At 36.0% G+C, this 21,970-nt stretch overlaps 1 pseudogene; it reads left to right on the top strand.

Moving 5' to 3' along the window:
- The first annotated feature begins 3,949 nt into the window (after positions 1-3,949).
- Positions 3,950-4,890, top strand: LOC126076360 (olfactory receptor 6C76-like; annotated as a pseudogene).
- The last annotated feature ends 17,080 nt before the right edge of the window (positions 4,891-21,970 follow it).

The following is a 21,970-nucleotide window of genomic DNA, read 5'->3' as shown; positions in this document are numbered from 1 at the left end:
GGTCTGCTTCCTTCAGTACCATCAGTTATTGATCACAGGCTACCTCCTGAAATGACTGAATGTCGACTAATTCTTTTTGGTACTGTAACTCTGTGTAATCCTTGTATCTTCTTTTGATGCTTCTGGTGTTGTTCAGTATTTAGCCCATAGAATCCTTCACTATTGCAACTCAAGGCTTGAATTTTTTCTTCAGTTCTTCCAGCTTGGGAAATGCTAAGTATGTTATTCACTACTGGTTTTCTAACTCCAGGTCTTTGCACATGTCATTATAATACTTTACTTCATCTTCTTGAGTCACCCTTTGAAATCTTCTGTTCAGTTCTTTTACTTCAGCATTTCTTCTGTTTGCTTTAGCTCTGATGTTCAAGAACAAGTTTCACAGTCTCTTCTGACATCTATTTTGGCCTTTTCTTTCTTTCCTGCCTTTTTAATGACCTCTTGCTTTCTTCATGCATGATGTCTCTGATGTCATTCCACAACTCATCTGCTCTTCGGTCATTAGTGTTCAATGGGTCAAATCCACTCTTAAGATGGTCTCTAAATTCAGATGAGATATACTGAAGGTTGTGCTTTGGCTCTGGTGGACTTGTTTTAATTTTTTTTCAGATTCAAGTTGAACTTGCATATGAGCAATTGATGGACTGTTCCACAGTCAGCCCCTGACCTTGTTCTGACTGATGAGATTGAGCTTTTCCATTGTCTTTTACCACAGGTGTAGTCGATTTGATTCCTGTGTGTTTTATCCAGCGAGGTCCCCGTCACCATTTATGTTATTAAAGAAAGATTATTGCAGTGGAGAAGTCATTGGTCTTGCAAAATTCTGTCATGTGATCTCACACATCATTTCTATCACCAAGGCTGTATTTTCCAATTATCTATCCTTCTTCTTTGTTTCCAATTTTCACATTCCAATCACCAGTAACTATCAATGCATCCTGCTTGCATGTTGGATCAATGTCAGACTGTAAAAGTTGGTAACAATCTTCAGTTTCTTCATATTTGCCCTTAGTGATTGATGCTTAAATTTGAATAATAGTCATATTAACTGGTCTTTGTAGGTGTATGGATATTATCATATCACTGACAGCACTGTACTTCAGGATAGCTCTTGAAATGTTCTTTTTGACAATAAATGGAATGCCATTCCTCTTCAATTTGTTATTTTTGGCATAGTCAGCCATATGACTGTCCAATTCAAAAATGGCCAATACCAGTCCATTTCAGCTCACTAACGCCTAGGACATTGATGTTTATGCATTCCATTTCATTTTTAACTATTTCCAATTTTCCTAAATTCATACTTCACGCATTCCACATTCCTATTATTAATGGATGTTTGCAGCTGTTTCTTCTCATTTTGAGTCATGCCTCATCAGCAAATGAAGGTTCAAAATGCCTTACTGCATCCATGTCATTAAGGCTGATTCTACTTCAAGGAGGCAGCTCTTCCCCAGTTGCATTTTGAGTGCCTTGCAATCTGAAGAGCTCATCTTCTGGCACTATGTCAGACAATGTTCCGATGCTATTCATAAGGTTTTCACTGGCTAATTCTTTTCAGAAATGAAGTACTGGGTCCTTCTTCCTAGTCTGTCTTAGACTGTAACTTCAGCTGGAACCTGTCTGCCATGGGTGACCCTACTTGTGTTTGAATACTGGTGGCATAGCTTCCAACATCATAGCAATGTGAAAGCCACCAAAGTATGATAAACTGACCAATGCGTGGGGGTTGCCTAGAATAGCTGCTCAGTATGTTTATTAACAAATAAGACATTTGAATAACACCTTTTCTATACTTGTGTCCCTCTACCCTGTTATTTACTATTTCTTGTTTTCATGTAATTAAATCATCTAGAATGACATTTCTAGTTAAAATAATATTGACTATATGAAAGTCAAAATAATCTAAGTCTGTTATTACCTCATTTTTTTTAAATTATACACTTTTCTGAGGTATAATGTTTAAAAATATCACTTTCAAAGCTTATCTAATTAAAATTGTTCAGCTTAACCTAAGGGTACCCTCATCAGCATCGTCTCTCCCCAGGGACACTTTATTTCTGTTTTATTGCAAGAATCCCCTGTGACTTTTTTGAGAAAAACAGATAAAACCATTCTGTTTGTGTTAAAAAGAATATTTAGAAAATCACCTTCTTTGTTTGGAAGGTAAAGAAAGAAAGAACATTTTAAAATCATCTTTCTTGCACACGAATTACTTAGAGCCAAGTAAGATATTACATTAAGTACATTTTTTTTTAACATCCAGGATTTAGGATATTTCCATTTTTATGGAAATTTGGGGAAACAAGAGATAGTAAATGTCTAGTGTTAGATTGTACAACTTAGGCTAGTTCTTTACATTTCCAGGTTTTTTGTTTCTCACCAGTTCTCATTCATTGGCCATGCCACTCACCTTTTCCCTACAGCTACTGTTTCTTGGTTCTCATTCATGGATTGAGCCCTGTCTTCTTTATGCACTAAAATATTTCATTTAATAAATCAGCAAAGTACATAACTCTTTCACCTCTATTTGCTTATTCAATCATAACTATTTTCCTGAGCCTGTAACAAGGTTCTAACATTTAACTTTTTTTTTTTTTTTGGAATCCTACTCACGTTCCATGAAAGCTGTATTTTTCTTTCTGAATTCTTGCTCTGTAACAAGTTGCAAACTTAAGGCAAGGGCACATTTTACATCTGCGCTCTTTCTTTTCAAGTACCTCCAGCTTTATTCCTAAACACTAAATTAGTACCAAAAACATTGTGACTCAGTGGAAACCTTGGCAAGTCTAACCTGAGTTTCAGTCTTTTACTTAAGATGGATGGACTACTTGTTAGACTTCCCTCAGAGCTTTTACCACTGATTTGGGACAATCAGGTTTTTGCCATGTTACCAACCCTTTCCTGGATGTCAAGTTACAAAATCTCTTGGATACTCGGCTTCTGGTCTGGACATAGTACCTTCTATTGGCTACTGGGACTATGTCATCTTTCTGTCTGGGTGTCTCCCTCACCAGGATCAGGTTTTCTATTGGATGTATTCCCACATTATTCCCCATCTCACTGTTTGTAACCAGGATTATCTTGTCATAGTCCACCTGCATATCATATGTGTGTTATTGGGTAAGAAAACCAGTCAGTAACAAATTGGGAAGCCTATGAAGCTCCAGATGTAAAGCATCACACTCAACTCTCAATTTCAGTAAATTAACAGAGCATTTTCGTTTGGTCAGTCAAATCGCTACCGTATGGGATTACATTATTGTAAGTATATTCTCCATTTCTCAATTCATTTTTTTTTTTTTTGTATTTTCTGATCAGGGTATACCTTAGTTCATTTAACTTTAGCTGTCAGAATCTCTTCTAAGAAAGTAAAAAATTAATAGTTTGTTGAGAAAGAAAAAAACTTTAAATTCTGGGTTTGTTTAGAATAACAAAAATATTCCTTTTAAAAATTCTTATTGTTTTGTTAAGTTATTAATTCTGAATATAGAATGACATTAAACAATTTAACAAAAAAGTAGAAAACATTTTTTTAAAAATCACATTTTCAAAGAAGTAGTTAGAACATGGAGTCATTGGTAAAAGCATTTTAATAAAAATAAAAGCAATATTTTACATTTTATAGTTCTCCCACAAATGTAATTAAATTTTTAAAAGTTAGTAAATTCCCTTTGATAAGCATATTTATTATTCTTATATACATGTGTATATTAGGCCTATCAATAATTCACAAAAGATTACATGTCTAGTGAGCTATACAGAAGACATAGATTCTCTTCATTCTGGTTCGTAATTTTTTTCAGAATTCATTAAAATTCGGTATTAATTTATTATCTTATACGTCTTATATGTTTTTTACTGAACAGATGTGATAAAAAGATAACCCTAAGCTCACTCAATATTGTTTCTTGTATTCATTTATAGACCTAACAGAAGTCAGCAACAAAAAATGAAAAATCGGTCATCTGTGAAAGAATTCATTCTCCTAGGATTAACAGACGACCCGGAGCTAAACATTTTAATTTTTCATTTTCTGTTTTTCACATATATACTGAGTATAACTGGAAACCTGGCAATTATTACCCTTACTATGATAGACCCCTGTCTCAAAACTCCCATGTATTTCTTCCTTAGGAATTTCTCTTTCTTAGAAATCTCATTCACAACAGTTCGTATTCCTAGATTTCTGGTTAGCATTATAACAGGGAACATGACCATCTCCTATAATTCTTGTATGGCGCAGGTGTTTTTCTTCATACTCTTTGGTGCAACAGAATTTTTCCTTTTAACTGTTATGTCGTATGATCGTTATGTGGCCATCTGTAAGCCATTGCATTACACAGCAATAATGAACAGCAGAGTCTGCATCCAGCTAGTGATAAGCTCTTGGCTGGCTGGATTTCTTATTATCTTTCCACCTGTAATCTTGGAACTTCAACTGGATTTCTGTGACTCCAACATCACTGACCACTTCACCTGTGACTCTTCTCCTATGCTGCTGATTTCCTGCACAGACACAGCATTCCTAGAGCTCTTGGGATTTCTCCTGGCAGTGGTCACTCTTGTGGTCACCTTAACATTCGTGATTCTTTCCTATGCTTTAATCTTTAGGACAATTCTGAGAATCCCCTCTGCTGAGCAAAGAAAAAAGGCTTTTTCCACTTGTTCCTCACACATGATTGTTGTCTCCATTTCGTATGGAAGTTGCATTTTCATGTATGTCAAAACCTCAGCAAAAGAAGGGGTGGCTTTTACCAAGGGCATAGCAGTGCTCAATACCTCCGTTGCCCCAATGCTGAATCCTTTCATTTACTCCCTAAGGAACCAACAGGTAAAACAGGCCTTTAAAAATGTATCAAAAGATGCTTCACAAATAAATTTCAATCATGAGGAAATTCAAAGCCTCAACTTTAAATTGGACTTTATACCTAATGCAATATTAACATTGTTCTGTTTCTCATCCACTATTGAATTCAACTTCCCTTTCTTTCAGGTTTTGTTCTCTATCTTTCTAAGTTTTATTTCTCTGGTTCAACTATCATTTTACATTTACAAGCACCTGAAAATTTTCTGCATGGGAGTGATTTTTTTTGTCCTGTACTTGAGGATGACATTTAAGAAGGATGCCAGAATTTACCTGTAAACAATCATCAATGAACTATTCCTCTGGACCACAATCAAATCTAAATAAAAATAATCATCATACAATTCTATAAAGTTTTATTTATGTATTTATTTATTTTCTTGGTGTATAAGGGAGGAGTACTAGCATAAATTCTTCTGTGGGATAAAGTCCCCTGTCTTTACTGTGTCTCTATGTATCTATACCTCTATAATGTTTGCTTTATATGTTAACATACTGTATTAGGTAAGTAGATGTCATATCGTCATTGTGAATTGCATCCTTTAATATTGTAAAGTATCTGGCTTAATGCTTTTTTGGTGTAAATTCCAAAGTTACTTCACGTATGGCTTTGATATTTCCATCAAACCTCAATGCGCTCACCAGGAAACACCTTTAATGAGTACACTGGTTATCGCTCTTTATTCTATTCCAGTCTTGAATTTAACAATGCTGAGCATGGAGTTATCAGAAGTGCCCCTGAAAAAACCTTGGCTTCCTTTTGGTAGCCCAAGATGCAATTTCCTCTTGTTTGATTATTCTGGCAATTGAAACCCATATGATTTTTATATTTCAGTACGTTCTCAAAATTTCTGGTACACTGTCGAGACCCTAAATTTTTTTTCCAGGGCCAGCCTAAGTGCATGGAGCCAATTTCCCATTCTGTTTTCTGATTTGTCACAGTGAAAATCTCTTTGTTACAAAGCCTTTGTGAAAGTTGTTTCTCTTCAACAGTGTGGAACTTGATGAAATAGAAAACAGAAGAATAGATAACAAAGTATTAATTAAACCAAAATTTGGCTCCTAAAGATCATTAAAATTGATGAGATTCTGGCCAGACTGATCAGGACAGATAGAGAGAAAACACAAATTAGCAACATCAGCAATGCAACTGGGACTATCATTGGTATGCTACAAATAATGGAAGGATAACAAGTAAATTTTTGAACAACTTTATGGAAAATATATGTGAGGAAGAATAGGCAAATCTCCTAGGCAGAAGTATTCTAAATAATTTGTGTAGATACTCTGTCCTCTGGGAAGTGAAGTCTAACTCCCATTCCCTAAGTGTGGGTTATGTGTATTAGCTTCCTTCCAAAGAGTCCATATGGAATGGAGAGAGAGAAAAAAAAGGTAATTTTACCGAGCAAAAAGTGAAACACACTACCTTGGCCAGGCAATCAAAGTCAACATCAGCTATGATAACTCGTGCTAATAGTATTTGCCGTAGATGTTATGTAATGAAAATGAAAATTGGCCCTTGCCGTTGTCCACCCAAAAACCATAACTTAAGTCTGATCGTGAGAAAAGCATCAGACAAGTCCCAGCTGAGGAACATCCTACAACACTTGGCCATTGCCCTCAAAATGGTCAAGGTCATCAAAAACAAGGAAAGTCTAAGAAACTGTCAGAGTCAAAAGATGCCTAAGGAGACAGGATGACTCAATGTAATGTACAATCTTGAAAGGGGTCCTGGAAGAGTAAAAGGATATTAAGTAAAACCTAAGAAAATCTGAATAAGGTATGGGCTTTAGTTGATAATAATGTATTACCACTGATTGCGACAAATGTGCTATACCATTATAACATGCCAAGAGTAGAGGAAGCTGTATGTGGAGTATATGGGATTTTCTGTGTTATCATCGTAATTTTTTCAGAAGTCTTAAACTGTTCTAAAATTTTAAAAAATGTATATATACATCAAGAAAATCCTATAGAATATTTTTAAAAAGGTACCAGAAATAATAAATGCTATTCACAAGTTTGCAAAAACACAAGATCAGTATACAAAAATCAGCCAATCAGTAATTGAAGTTTAGAATGCAAAGGTAGCATTCACAAGAGCATAAAAATATGAAATGCTGAGGTATGTATCTGGCGAATTTGGTCAAGATCTTTACACTAAAACCTGCAAAACAGCACTGGCAGAAATTAAAGACCTAAATATATGCAGAGATATTCCTTTGCACATGTGTCAGTAATCAATAAACCCTATATGTATGGGTTTATTTCTGAGCTCTCTATTCTGTATACGAATATATATGCTTCTTGAGATGGGACACAGTGTACCCACAAAAGACATACTGAAAAATTCAGGGCAAAGGGCTGTATTAAGTTGTTGACTAAAATTAATCACCCTACACCTCAATTTTTTTCTTCTCTTAATTATAATTTATAAATACAATTAAATTATATTTTAAATATATGTTAAAGCAATATTTCCACTTGTATTTCACTAGTAACACATTTCCTAATTGTACAATAAAAGACAATATTTTGGCTTAGATATAGCCATCATATAGTGTTATAGCAATATTTTTATTAAACCATAATCGTTTCTATGACATATTACTCAAATTCTTGACTTTGGTCATTGATAATTAATATATTTTGAACTTAAAATAGTTGTTATGGTTAGCAGCTTCTTCCTTCAATATATCTCTATATTGCTTAATCATATACCCTGAATAAGTTTAGGTTTCAACTTTCTTTTAAACTTTATATCTCATAAAGAAGCACTAAACATGATCTTAAAAGCTTTTTTCAGGAAGTGTCTAGAATCTTGTGAACATTAAAAAATCCCTATTTCTGTTTGACCTGAACTATTTATGAGTCTAATAGATCTCTTGAATTTAATAGCAGCTAATTTTTTTTTTTTTTTTTTAGTTTAAATATGTCTCAAAATAACTACTGTTAAGGGAATATAACATATCTTCTCAGATCAAAGCTGTGAGTAACAAGATGACATGTGTGGGGAAATTGTTTGCACTGGAAATGGGAAAGGGGGTTGAGATTTCACAAATGATGCGGCCTTTTAACACTCATCCATAAGCTGGGAAAACTACGTAAACAGCTGTCTTTATCATCCTGTATTTCCAGAGCCTAAGGTTGAGCCCAACACATAATAAGCATCTAAAAGAGAATTACTGGATGAATAAATGGTAGTGATTCTGATTATGATAGTTTCCTATGTTTTCAGTCAGTGGAGCTATGTAAAGCCTTAAAGACAATTCTAATATCTTTTATGATGTGATACAATGGAGCCTGCAACCCCAACTTAGAACACCACAGGAATTCTTAAAATTTTCCCCAAGATTAGAGAAAAATCCCTTTGTTCACAGCATGCTGCTATTGTTGTTAGTTGCCAGTATAGTCTGTTGGTATTTAAAAATTACCAGTCCCTATTACTCCATTGTTAAGTTTCTTCTCCTTGTGAAGTTATAGTATATTATAAAGATATAAGTCCCATCTCTTCTTCTGCTCTAATTTCAGCCACTAGTGTCACTATGAGTCGGAATTGACTCAACAGCAAAGGGTTTGGTTTGGGGGTTTTTTTTCGTCACCTAAATGTTTTATTCTTTATTATGTGATATTTTGGAATAATGTTTAGAACTTAGTATCTTGAGAACATCAGTTTTCTTGGTTTTCTTTTGTTTATTCATTCAATTAATTTCCCTGAACCTATTGTAAATGCAGAAGATAAAATATTGGCCATTCTAAATAATATTACTTCTGCAAAATCATACCATCTTGCCAAGTGAGCTTGGGAATGCATTTCATTTGTCTCCATTTCAACTACATACATATTTGCACATGTGCCAATAACATTTTTTTAAATATGCATATATTTTAATCTCAAATATCAGGGTAACATCCTTTAAGTGACAATAGTTATCTGGGAATCTCAGCTTCTTAGGGAAATTTTGTCAGATGTATAGAAATAGGTTTATATATGTCCTTCTTGTGAGCATTGGAAAGCAGTTCTTGGAATCGTTCTTTGCTACCCATATATTGGATATATGGTTAAAAATGTAATAAAGGCAGAAGGGTATGCATAGGCTTTTGAAAGATCTCAAAGCCTTTAAGTTTAAACAAATTAAAGGAGTCATTAGAAATGTCACACTAATTCACCCATGTTTACCATACACATGTGTTCTTTGAAGGTAAATGTATGTGCTTTACACGAGTAATCTCAGTTATACACATTAGGCACTTATGATTTAAACTACACAGTTATTATATATAAATGAGAGAATATAAAAGCTTAATTTCAATACTTACATGCAACAATTTGGTTTATTATAGCAGGACTATTTTGTGATTCATAAAACTGTATCATATTTTGTGTTCTTGTATAAATATCTTAAACTTTTGTAACGTAATCATTATCAGGAAACCACAGCTCTATTTTTGTACAAGAGTCAGAAAACAATTATTTGATGTGTTTTAATACTTATCAGATATACGTAATGTATCTAGTTTTGTACAAAGTGAATTTTATACGTAGTGAAGGTTACCATCCACCTTTACAAGACAAAAGACAAAAAGCTGTATATCTTATATCAGCAAAGAGAACAGAAAATGGTAAATGGGAATTACTGTCTTCCGGCAATTTTGTTGGTAAAAATTTCTTGGAAAATGTGTCACGTAATGAAACAATTAGCTAATTCTGAGAATATCTTACTCTATTTTGAAGCTCTCAGACCTCTAAGAATACAGGAACCATATGATACATATGGAGCCAGAAAAAAACTATTTGACAGATAGTGCAAAGATAGTGAGACAATAGTTCAGAATATTTGAAAATGAGACTGTATTTACTTTTTTAGGACACCTGATTATCATCACCCTGACTCTCTTTCATTCCCACATTAAAACACCCATGTATTTTTTCTGTGGAATTTTTCTTTATAAGAGCTTTCCCTGACATCAACTTGTACTCCTACATACCTGGTCAGCATAGCCACAAAGACAAAACAGCTACCTATAATGCTTGTGCAGCCCAGTCAATTTTAATGATTTTATTTGGGGCATAGAAGCTCTTCTCACTAGTGGCAGTGTCTTATGACTGCTCTGTGGCCTACTGCAAACCCCTCTATACAATCACCATGAGCAGCGGAGTCTTATTCAAGCTGGTGTTTAGCTCTTGGCTGGCTGCATTTCAGGAAATCTTGTCAGGTGCAATTATGGGTGTCCAGCTGGACTTCTGTGATGGCAATACCACTGATTATTTTCTATGTGACTATGGGCCTGTCCTTCACCAATCTTCCGGATACCAGGGTCATAGAATCCTTCTGTTTTATTTTAGCCTTAGTGACACTTCTTGTTACCTTGATACTGGTGATTTTCTTCTATACAGTTATCTCAAAGACAATGCTGAAGATTCCATCTGAACAGAATAAGAAGAAGGCATTTTCTACCTGTTCCTCCCACACGATTGCCATCTCCATTTCTTATGGAAGCTGCATCTTCATGTACATTAATCTTCTCCCTTTAAACAAAAGTGTGATGGTGCTCAGTACCTCCATTACCTTCCTCTTAAATCTTTCATATAAACTTGGAGAAACAAACAAGTAAAATAAGCCTTCACAGACACAATGCAAGAAAGATGTTTTCTTTCCTACCAAATAAATCCTATTAATTAAACAACTAAAACAAGTTTGAAAGAAAACAATGCATGTATGAATACATACATTGATATCTAATGTTCAAATCATTTTTATTTTTGCTCTTTTTTTATTTCTTTCACCAAGCTGAGACTAATGATATTACCCACAACCACTTTTTTACATAGAATCTTCTGAATCCTATCCTTCTCAAGAGATTATTCTAGATCTAGGAGATGCTTTGATTAATTCAGGTTTCTAATAAATCTTTCCCTTCATAATTTCAAGTCTCTACTAAATCTTTCTTTTGTTATTATTGCTGTTAGATGCCATTGAGTCACTTCCAACTCAGAAGGAAATACTGCCCAGTTCTGCACCATCCTCACAATTGTTGCTATTCTCAAGCCCCTCTCCCTTTAACAAACTTCAAAACTAACTTAAAAGTGTATGTCTTGTCATCTTTCTCTAATTAAAAAAAAATACAGTCTGTAGAACTGAAATTTTCTTTATACTTCCAATTAATGTCAATGAATAGACTATTCAGTATTTTCTCACTAAATTTGAATTGATTATACTGAACTTAGGGTTTCACAATATACTTTCTCACTTAATGTTCACAAATTTTCCATGAGATAAGCAATTTTATCCTCTCTATTTCACGGATGAGACAACCAATGTTGAGAGAAAGGTTTAAAAATACGTTCAAAGTCACATAAGAATTAAAGATAACGGCTTTCTTCAAATAAATATATTCTGATTCTAGGGCATACTTTCTTAGTGATTGCCGAATTCTATTATTAGGTGTGCCTTCTAGACCCCTACATGATATATTCTATATTTTTCCAGTAATATACTATGTTATCAGAGTTTATTAAGCATTAATCTATAGTTGATTCATTTAATTTACCTGGAAGCAGTAAGATTGTGTTCTAAATGCAAAAGGATATAAAAATATTCATATTGAATTAAATTAATAATTCAATATTTGGAATCCACTAAGGAGCTCTTTCTGAGTATACAGTGTCTAATCATTCCTTAGTCTGTGTCTTGTTCCACTGAACTGACAAAAAAAGGCAGAGAAACTGTGAAATTTCTTATGCCATTTACGACACATTTCCTGGTAGAAACCCCGGCCTTTTTGCCACTTCTGAATTTTCTAAGTGACTTCCATTTTTCCAATGTCTGTGGAAATTGATTACCTGGGATTAGTGGCCCTAGGGAAATCACAAAGTATCTTTCACTTTTTAAAAAGAGAATAGTGGAAATAATTATGTCTATTTGATTTGTTATGAGATAGTGAAGAATATTCTAGAATCAAGACAGATACTTCACTTTCCCTAGGTTAAATTTTATGGGTGAAATATTATTTGTATTTTTTAGAAATTCTATGAAGTCTTAGGGATTTGTCAGTGTCCTAACTGTCCATGACATGTCCTGGTGATGTTTGCCTTATACTAGACAACAGCAGTATAAGCAGTTCATTTTTTCAATTCATTTTTTTGAAAATGTCACATGCCACAGAAACAAATTTCTTTTTTCAATTGCATCACTTTCATAATGAACTTTCATTATATATTTCACTTTTGAAGTTATGGTCAATGTCTTCGTCACCTAGTGCTGCTATAACAGAAATACCACAAGTGGATGGCTTCAACAAACACAAGTTTATTCACTCATAGTCTAGTACGCTAAAAGTCCAAATTCAGGCCTTCAGTTCAAGGGGAAGAGTTTCCCTCTCTTTTGGCCCTAAAGGAAGGTTCTTGTTATTAATCTTCCCCTGGACTAGGAGCTTCTCTGCGAAGGAACCCTAGGTCCAAAGAATGCGATGTGCTCCCAGCACTACTTTCTTGGTGGTATGAGGTCCCCAAGCGTCTGCTTGCTTCCCTTTCCTTTTATCTCTTGTCAGATAAAAGGTGGTACAGGCCACACCCCAGTGAAACTCCCTGTACATTGGGTCAGGGACATGACCTGAACAATGGTGTTACATCCAACCCTAATCTTCTTTAACCGCAAGCAGAGATTATGATTTATAACACAAAGAAAAATCACAAAATGGAGGATAAACACACAATACTAGGAATCATGGCCTAACCAAGTTGACACATAGTTTTGGAGGACACAATTCAATCCATGGATAGACAATAACAATTGATTTCCAATTTAACCATATTATGTTTATTTCTAAAATAAGAGACAAATGTACTCTTTTCTAGTAGATATTTTTCAGAAATTCAGTTGTATTCCCTTCCATTAGTAGGACTGCTAACAAAAAAAAAGAAGAAGAAGAAAGAAAGGAAAAAAAGTCAAATTTAGTCAGATTTTACTGGGTATATACACTGTTCAAAAGTCAGGAACTTGCTGGGTGATATTGGTATAAAAGTAAGATAACTGCTGCAGGTAGACTCATGCTATTAGGTGTCATCTTGTCTTCACTGTTGCCTGAAAAATCTGAAAGCATTGCTTACCATAATGATGACTTCCAGCTCACCCAAATACTTCCCATTATGCAAAGTAACAGGTATTCTTTTCACTTTGGTTAGTATGGCATATCATGGACCACATAGTCAGGAGTTCCCATGCCACCATAAATCACAGCCTGGAATCAACTATGCTAATGATCCAATTCAAAGTTTACCATAAAATAAACTAGTCCTGGGTTACATATTTTGTCTATTCACTCTAAATCCAAGAATGTCAAGTATTTATTCTAAGTAAACTCTAGTACTTTGTTAAATCAATCAACTAAAAATATATGACCTTCTCAAAGAAGAACCTCAACTATCCTCTTTCAATCTTGTTTGCTGTATGCTGTGCTGTTGTTAGGTGCCGTCAAGTCAGTTCTGACTCGAACCTATGTACAACAGAAGGAAACACTGCCCTGTCCTGTGCCATCCCTGCAATAGTTGTTATGCTTAAGCCCATCTTTGCAGCCACTGTATGAATTCATCTCATTAAGGGTCTTCCTCTTTTTCACTGACCCTCTGCTTTACCACACATGATGTCCTTCTCCAAGGATTGATTCCTCCTGACAATATGTCCAAAATGTGTGAGACATAGTTTTACCATCATTGCTTCTAAGGAGCATTCTGGCCGCATTTCTTCCAAGACAGATTTGTTCGTTCTTTTGGCAGTCCATGGCATATTCAATATTCTCCACCAACACCACAATTCAAAGGCATCAATTCTTCTTTGGTCTTCCTTATTCATCATTCAGTTTTCACATGCCTCGGAGGTGACAGAAAACACCATGGCTTTGGTAAGGCACACCTTAGTCTTTAAGCTGACATCTTTGCTAGATTTCAACAGTAGATTTGCCAAATGCAATGCGTCTTTTGATTTCTTGACTGCTGGTTCCAGGGGTGTTGATTGTGGATCCAAGCGCAATGAAATCCTCGACAATATCAGTCTTTACTTAGTTTCTCATGATGTTGTTTATTGGTCCAGTTGTGAGGATTTTTGTTTTCTTTATGTTGCGGTGCAATCCATACTGAAATCTGTGGTCTTTGATCTTCCTCAGTAAGTGCTTCAAGTCCTTTTCACTTTCAGCAAGCAAGGTCGTGTCATCTGCCATAATGCATGTTGTTAATGAGTCTTCCTCCAATCCTGATGCCTCGTTCTTCTTCATATGGTCCAGTTTCTCAATTATTTGTTCAGCATACAGATTGAATAGGTATGGTAAAAGGATACAACCCTGATTCACAGCTTTCCTGACTTTAAAACATGCAGTATCCCATTGTTCTGCTTCTTGATCTATGTACAGTTTCCTCATGAGCACAATAAGCATTCCGGAATTCCCATTCTTAGCAATGTTATCCGTAATTTATTACGATCCACACAGTCATATGCCTTTGTATAATTCATAAAACACAGGTAAACCTCTTTCTGGTATTCTCTGCTTTCAGCCATGATCCGTCTGACTTCAGCAGTGAAACCCCTGGTTTTGCGTCTGCTTCTAAATGCAGCTTCAATTTCTGGCAGTTCTCTGTCGATATACCGCTGCAGCCATTTTTGAATGATCTTCAGCAAAACTTTACTTGCATGTGATATTAACGATATTGCTCCATAATTTCCACATTTGGTGGGATAACCTTTCTTGGGAATAGGCATAAATGTGGATGTCTTCCAGTCAGTTGGCCATGTAGCTGTCTTCCAAATTTCTTGGCATAAATGAGTGATTACTTCCAATGCAGCATCCATTTGCTGAAACATCCCAATTGACATTCCGTCAATTCCTGGAGCCTATGTCTTTTTTTCAGTGTAGCTTGGACTTCTTCCTTGAGTACTATTGGTTCCTGCTTATAAGATGCCTCCTGAAATGGTTGAACATTGACCAATTCTTTTTGGTATAGTGACTCTGTATATTCCTTCCATCTTCTTTTGATGTTTCCTGAGTCATTTAATATTTTGCCCACAGAATCCTTCAATAATGCAACTCGAGTCTTGAATTTTTCCTTTTGTTCTTTCAGCTTGAGAAGTGCAGAGCGTGTTCTTCCCTTTTGGTTTTCCATCTCCAGGTCTTTGTATATGTCATTATAATACTTTGTCTCCCTGAGCTGTCATTTGAAATCTTCCATTCAACTCTTTTACTTCATCATTTCTTCCTTTCACTTTAGCTACTCAGCATTGAAGAGCAAGTTTGAGTCTCCTCTGACATTCATTTTGGTTTCTTTTGTTCCTGTCTTTTCAATGACCTCTTGCTTTCTTCATGTGTGATGTCCGGCATGTCATTCCATAACTCATGGTCTTCGGTCCTTAGTGTTCAATGCATCAGATCTATTCTTGAGATGGTTTCTAAATTCATGTGGGTTATACTCAAGGTCATACTTTGGCTTTTATGGGCTTGTTCTAATTTTCTTCAGTTTCAGCTGGAACTAGCATATGAGCAATTGATGGTCAATTCCATAGTAGGCCTCTGGCCTTGTTCTGACTGATGATTTTGAGCTTTTTCATTGTCTCTTTCCACAGATGTAGTCGATTTGATTCCTGTGTATCCCATCTGGTGAGGTCCATGTGTATAGTCGCTGTTTATGTTGGTGACAAAAGGTATTTGTAATGAAGAAGCATTCATCTTGCAAAATTCTATCATGCCATCTCCAGCATCATTTCTATTACCAAGGCCATATTTCGCATTGCTCTATCGAATCACATAAGTTGGGATTTTTTTATAACCCCTAAAATAAATTTCAACCTTGTAGTTTATGTTTTCTCATTGATATGTGCTAGAGAGCCAAGATGAGTCTATCTCCGTTTAAAATAGTAATAAAAAATCATTTGAAAAATAATCAAGCAGAAGATAATGGTCTTTCTCTTTGCTTCATGTAAAGTCTAACATTACAAGTAGAATTCTATGTTTCTCCAACTCCTAAGGGCTCTCAAGGAATCTATTATGGATTGCATTAGTCCTCCAAAATACATGTTGCAAATTCTAACCCCTATAGTTGTGGAAGGAGGCCTGGTGATACACCATTTAAGTACAAGGGTGCTAATCAAACGAAAGGTTAGTGATTTGAACCCACAGCAGCTGCAGCAGAGTAAAGACCTAGAGATTTGCTCCTATGGGGATTGCTGCCTAGGAAACACTATGGAACAGTTCTATTCTGTCATGTGGGTTGCTACGAGTGGAAAATCATCTCGAAGACACTTTACAACAACAATATTTGCAGTTGTAGTTTCATTTTGGAATGAGGTTTTCTTTGTTATGTTAATGAGGACATATCAGTGTAGGATGTGCTTTAAGCTATAAAAAGAGCAGATAATGTACAGAGGCAAGGAAGCACAGATGGAGAAAGATTGATTGCACGTGGAGAATACCAAGGAACCAAGTGTTGTTAATTGCTGGCCATTCAATTGCTGACCACACTTTTTAATCAGGTTCCTCTCTTAGTCCCTATGAGTTAGAACTGACTTGATGGCAGTGGGTTTGGTTTTGGTTTTCTTAGTCCCTTAGTGCTGCTTTAACAGAATTACCACAAACGGGTGACTTCATCGAACAAAAATTTATTTTCTCACAGTTTAGGAGTCTAGAAGTTTGAATTTAGGGCACAGGCTCTAGGGGAAGGCTCTCTCTGCTCTGCAGGAAATAAGTAACTGCTGTCAGCAGGTTGTATTCCTGTAAAAAGTAGAATTGTCAAAAATTGTGTGATATTTATATTTTATAAACAGCAATAAAAAAGAGCAGCTGCTGAGGCTGCTTATGTACATCCAAACACCTAATGGGGTTTGGTTTCTTGCTTCAGAGATTTAAGTCACAGCTTTGCAGGACATCTCAGTTAATTGGCCTAATATTGTGTTTAGTGCTTCTGTTCTATCTCTGAGTTTTTTTGCACAGTGCCTGGGACTTAAAAGTTTGCAAGTAGCCATCCAAGGTAAAACAATTGGTCTCCATTTGCCTGAAGCAACAGAGGAAGAAGGAGGAAAAATGGAGACAAGATAGATGGTGGAGACAAAACAGTATTCCTTAAATAACTTTGAGAACATACCACTGGACTGAGTCAGGATTCCAGAACTCTAGGGAAGGGCTGATGGTTTCCTCAATGGCTAACCCAAGATCATCTTAGGTTAGGTTATTGATTTGGAATCTTTTTCTTTTTTCCTTCACTAAGCACTCCCCTTGTTCCTGTAAGCTTTTGACTAGATTCCAGAGATCTGAAAAAAATCAGTTCTGTCAGTTTTTCCAGTTTAATGGTTGTTTCGGTGGAGAGACTTGATTCTTTGAGTATCCTACTCTGCCATTTTACCTTACATGACCCAAAGTGAAAGTTTTTAATTTTGATGATGTCCAATTTAACCGTATTTTCTTTTCTGACTCATGCATAAAGCAATGACCCTAACAAGTGGTATAAAAATGTTCTTTCTTCATGAATGTTTTTCGGAGATTCAGTTCAGCTCCTCTCCTCTAAAAAAAAGAAGGTTAATAAATAAATAAATAAATTTGGTCAAATAATACTGAGTATACATACTGTTCAAAGGTCAGGGATTCCCTGGCTGATATTGGTATAAGAGTGAAATAACACCTCCAATTAGATTCAAGTTAGTAGATTTCATCTTGTCTTCATGATTACCTGAATAATAAAGAACTATTTACCACAATCATAATTTCCAGTCCCCAAAATGTTCCTTGCTATGCGTATGTACTCCTTTGGCTTTGATTAGCATGGTAGAGCATGGACCATATACTCGGGTATTTCCACAACACCATAAATTGCTGCCTGGAATCAATTATGATACTGCTCCAACTCAAAGTTTACTATAAAATATGCAATACTCTCTTGGGGGACATCTAGCTGGATTGACATAATATAGTTTATAAAGAAAATGTTCTACATCCTACTTTGGTGAGCAGCCTCTGGGGTCTTAAAAGCTTGTGAGCAGCCATCTACGATATTATACTGGTCACACCCAAGCTGGAGCAAGGGAGAATAAAGCAAACCAAAGACACAAGGGAAAGATTAGTCCCAAGGGCTAATGGACCACAACTACCACAGCTTCCACCAGACTGAATCCAGCATAACTAGATGGTGCCTGGCTACCACCACTGACTACTCCGACAGGGATCACAACAGAAAGTCCCAGACAGAGTTGGAGAAAAATGTAGAACAAAACTCAAACTCACAAAAAAAGATCAGACTTACTGGTCTGACAGATACTGGAGAAGCCCCTGGACACCCTTTTATCTCAGTATTGAAGTCACTCCTGAGAACGATAGAGACTGGGGAAACCCCAAGAGTATGGACTCTGTTCATAAAATCAGATGATTCTCACGGTTCACTAAGTAATCACTGAGGCTGTTCCTGTCTTCCTAGCAGTAGTAGCAGCAGACCGTGCTGAGTTACCCAGGTCAATATCTTTCAGGACGCTGAGCCTCTGCCTCACTGGGATTCTAAGATTCTCTTTACCTAAACTTCCCATTTTCTTGACAAACCTCACTACTAGTACCTAGATCAGTCAGTATTGACTAAATCAGAGCAACTGATGCATGGATAAGGGTGTCTAATCCCTACAGCTAAAACAAACCCCTGAATCTTGAAGCCAACTCTAAGCTAGGCTGAGTATAATCTGTTCAATTATTCATTCATTCTTTCTTTCATCACATAAAGTTGAACTTGAATCAGTGTTAAGTATTGAAAATTGTACAGTAGAAGGCAGACATGGAGGCTACCTCCTATATCTGCTCCATACTGACTATGTGACCTTGGGCAAGTTATGTAATCCTTCTATACTTCAATTTCTTCATATGCAAAATGAGTCTCTTATAAAGTCTACCCAAGGTATCACTGGGCATAGGGTAAGGGCCTTATAGATCTTTGCTATAATGCATAAGATATATAAAATTATTATATTTTAAAATTGTACTTGACTATAGTATCATTGTATTTTATTATGCCTGTTGTAAAATATTTCCTTCTTCTAACACATCCTTGGGGACTACATCTTTCAAAACAAGAAATGTGTTATATTTTTGAAGGCAGGATTTGATAAATCTGACTTACACACCAACTTTCTGAAATAATATGTTATTCTTTTTTTAATCACTTTTATTTCATTTTTCTTTTTTTTATTGTACTTTAGGTGAAGAGGTTACAGAAGAAACTAGTTTCTCATCAAACAGTTAGTACACACATTGTTGTATAGCATTAGTTAACAACCCCACAACATGTCAACTCTCTCCCTTTTCAACCCTGGATTCCTTATTATCAGTTTTCCTGTTCCATCCTGCCTTCTACTTCCTGCCCCAGGGCTGGTGCACCCCTTTACTCTTGTTTTGTTCCACGGGCCTGTTCTATCTTTGGCTGAATGGTGAACCTAAGGAGTGACTTCATTACTGAGCTGAAAGGGTGCCCAGGGGCCGTACTCTCAGGGTTTCACTAATCTCTGTCAGGCCAGCAATCCCGGTCTTTCTTTTTTAGTTAGAATTTTGTTCTACATTTTTTTCCAGCTCTGTCCAGGACCTTCTATTGCAATCACTGTCAGGGCAATCAGTGGTGGTAGCCAGGCACCATCTAGTTGTACTGGACTCAGTCTGGTGGAGGCCATGGTAGATGTTGTCCATTAGTACTTAGGACAAATGTTTCCCTTGTGTCTTTAGTTTTCTTCATTCTTCCTTGCTCCCAAAGAGGTGAGACTAGTGGAGTATCCTAGATGGCGGCTCATAGGCTTTTAAGACCCCAGACGCTACTCTTCAAAGTAGAACGTAGAATACTTTCTTTATAAACTCTGTTATGCCAATTGAGCTAGATGTTCCTTGAGACCATGGTTCCCACAGCACTCAGCCCAGCAATTCAGTCCCTCAGGGAGTTTGGATATGTCTGTGGAGCTACCACGACCTTGCCTTGTACAAGTTGTGCTGGCTTCCCCAGTATTGTGTGCTGTCTTACCCTTCATCAAAGTTACCACTTATCTATTGCCTATTGTTTTTCCACCCCCACCACCCTTCCTCCTCTCATAATCACCAAAGATTATTTCTTTTCATATATAAACCTTTTCATGAGTTTTTAGAGTAGTGGTCCCATGGAGTATTTGTCCTTTTGTGACTGACTTATTTTACTCAGCATAATGCCCTCCAGATTCATCCATGCTATGTGATGCTTCACAGATTCATTGCTGTTATCATTGTGTAGTACTCCATTGTGTGTATGTACCACAGTTTGTTTATCCATTCATCTGTTGATGGGCATCTATGTTGTTTCCATCTTTTTGCTATTGTAAACAACACTGCAATGAACATGGCTGTGCATATGTCTATTCATGTGATGACTCTTTTCTCTAGGATACATTCCTGAGAGTGGAATTGCTGGATCATACAATATTTCTATTCTAGCTTTCTAAGGAAGTGCCATATCATTTTCCAAAATGGTCATACCTTTTTGCATTATCACCAGCAGTGCACAGGAGTTCCATTTGCCCCACAGCCCCTCCAACATTTGGTATTTCCTTTTTATTTTTTTCATTAATGCCAGTAATACCAGAGTGAGATGGCATCTCATTGTGGTTTTGATTTGCATTTCTCTGATGGCTAGGGATCATGAACATTTTCTCTTGGTCACTTGAATGTCTTTTTTGGTGAAGTGTCTGTTCATTTCCTTTGCCCATTTTTAATTGGATTATTTGTCTTTTTGTTGTAGTGGTGTTAAATTTTCCTGTAGATTTTAGAGATTAGACCTTTGTCAGATATAGCCAAAAAGTTTTACCCTGTCTATAGGTTGTTCTTACTCTTTTGGTGAAGTCTTTTGATGAGCATAAGTGTTTAATTTTATCTAGCTTATCCTCTGGAACTTGTGTGTTGTTGGTTGTGGTATGTGTCCTGTTAATGCCATGTATTAGGGCCTCTAGTGTTAATCCTATTTTTTCTTCTATGAACTTCATAGTTTTTGTCTTTATATTTAGGTCTTTGATCCAATTTGAGTTAGTTTTGGTGTATGGCATGAGGTCTCAGTCCTGTTTCATTTTTTTTGCAGATGGATATCCAGTTTCGTCAGCAAGATTTGTCAAACAAGACTGTCTTTTCCCCATTTGATGGACTTTGGTCCCTTGCTGAAGATCAGGTTGACTATAGGTGGATGGATTTACATCTGGGTTCTCAATTCTGTTCCATTGGTCAATATATCTATCTTTTTACCAGGAACAGGCTGTTTGGACTACCATAGCTATATAGTAGGTTCTGAAGTCAAGTAGTGCATGTCCTTCTGTTTTATTCTTTTTCTTCTATAGTGCTTTATTTATCTGGGGCTTTTTCACTTTCCATGTAAATATATTGATAAGTTTTTCCATCTCTTTATAGAATGTTGTTGGTATTTGGATCGGTATTGCATTGTATTTGTAAATCACTTTGGGTAGAATTGCCATTTTCACAATGTTGAGTCTACCTATCCATGAGCATGGTATGCTTTTCTATTTATGTAGATCTCTTTTGGTTCCTTGCAATATTGTTTTGTAGTTTCTTTGTATATGTCTTTTACATCCCTGGTTAGATTTATACCCTAGTATTTTATTTTCTTAGGGTCTATTACAAATGGCGTTGTTTTCCTGATTTCCTTTTCATCATTCTCTTTTTTGGTGTATAGGAATCCAACTGATTTTTGTATGTTTATCTTGTACCCTGCTAATCTGCTGAATCTTTGTACTAGTTGCAGTAGTTTTCTCATGTAGTCTTTTTGGTTTTCTATGTACAGTATATCATATCATCCACAAATAGAGACAGTTTTAACTTCTTCATTACCAATTTGGATGCTCTTTATTTCTTTCTCTTGCCTTGTTGCTCTAGCTAGGACTTCCAGCACAATGCTAAACAAGAATAGTGATAAAGGGCATCCTTGTCTTGTTCCTGTAATATGTTATTCTTAATGGGAATCACCTGATTCCACCCATAGTTTATATGATTGACTATACTTGAGAAATTCAAATGAAACTTTTTCACTGGGACTTTGTTTATTAATGATGACTGGCACTGTGTGTTTGCCAACTT

The sequence above is a fragment of the Elephas maximus genome, chromosome 4, assembly GCF_024166365.1.
Source record: "Elephas maximus indicus isolate mEleMax1 chromosome 4, mEleMax1 primary haplotype, whole genome shotgun sequence".
NCBI lineage: Eukaryota > Metazoa > Chordata > Mammalia > Proboscidea > Elephantidae > Elephas > Elephas maximus.
Note: the sequence above shows the minus strand (reverse complement) of the source record. Positions and strands in the feature narration are given on the sequence as shown.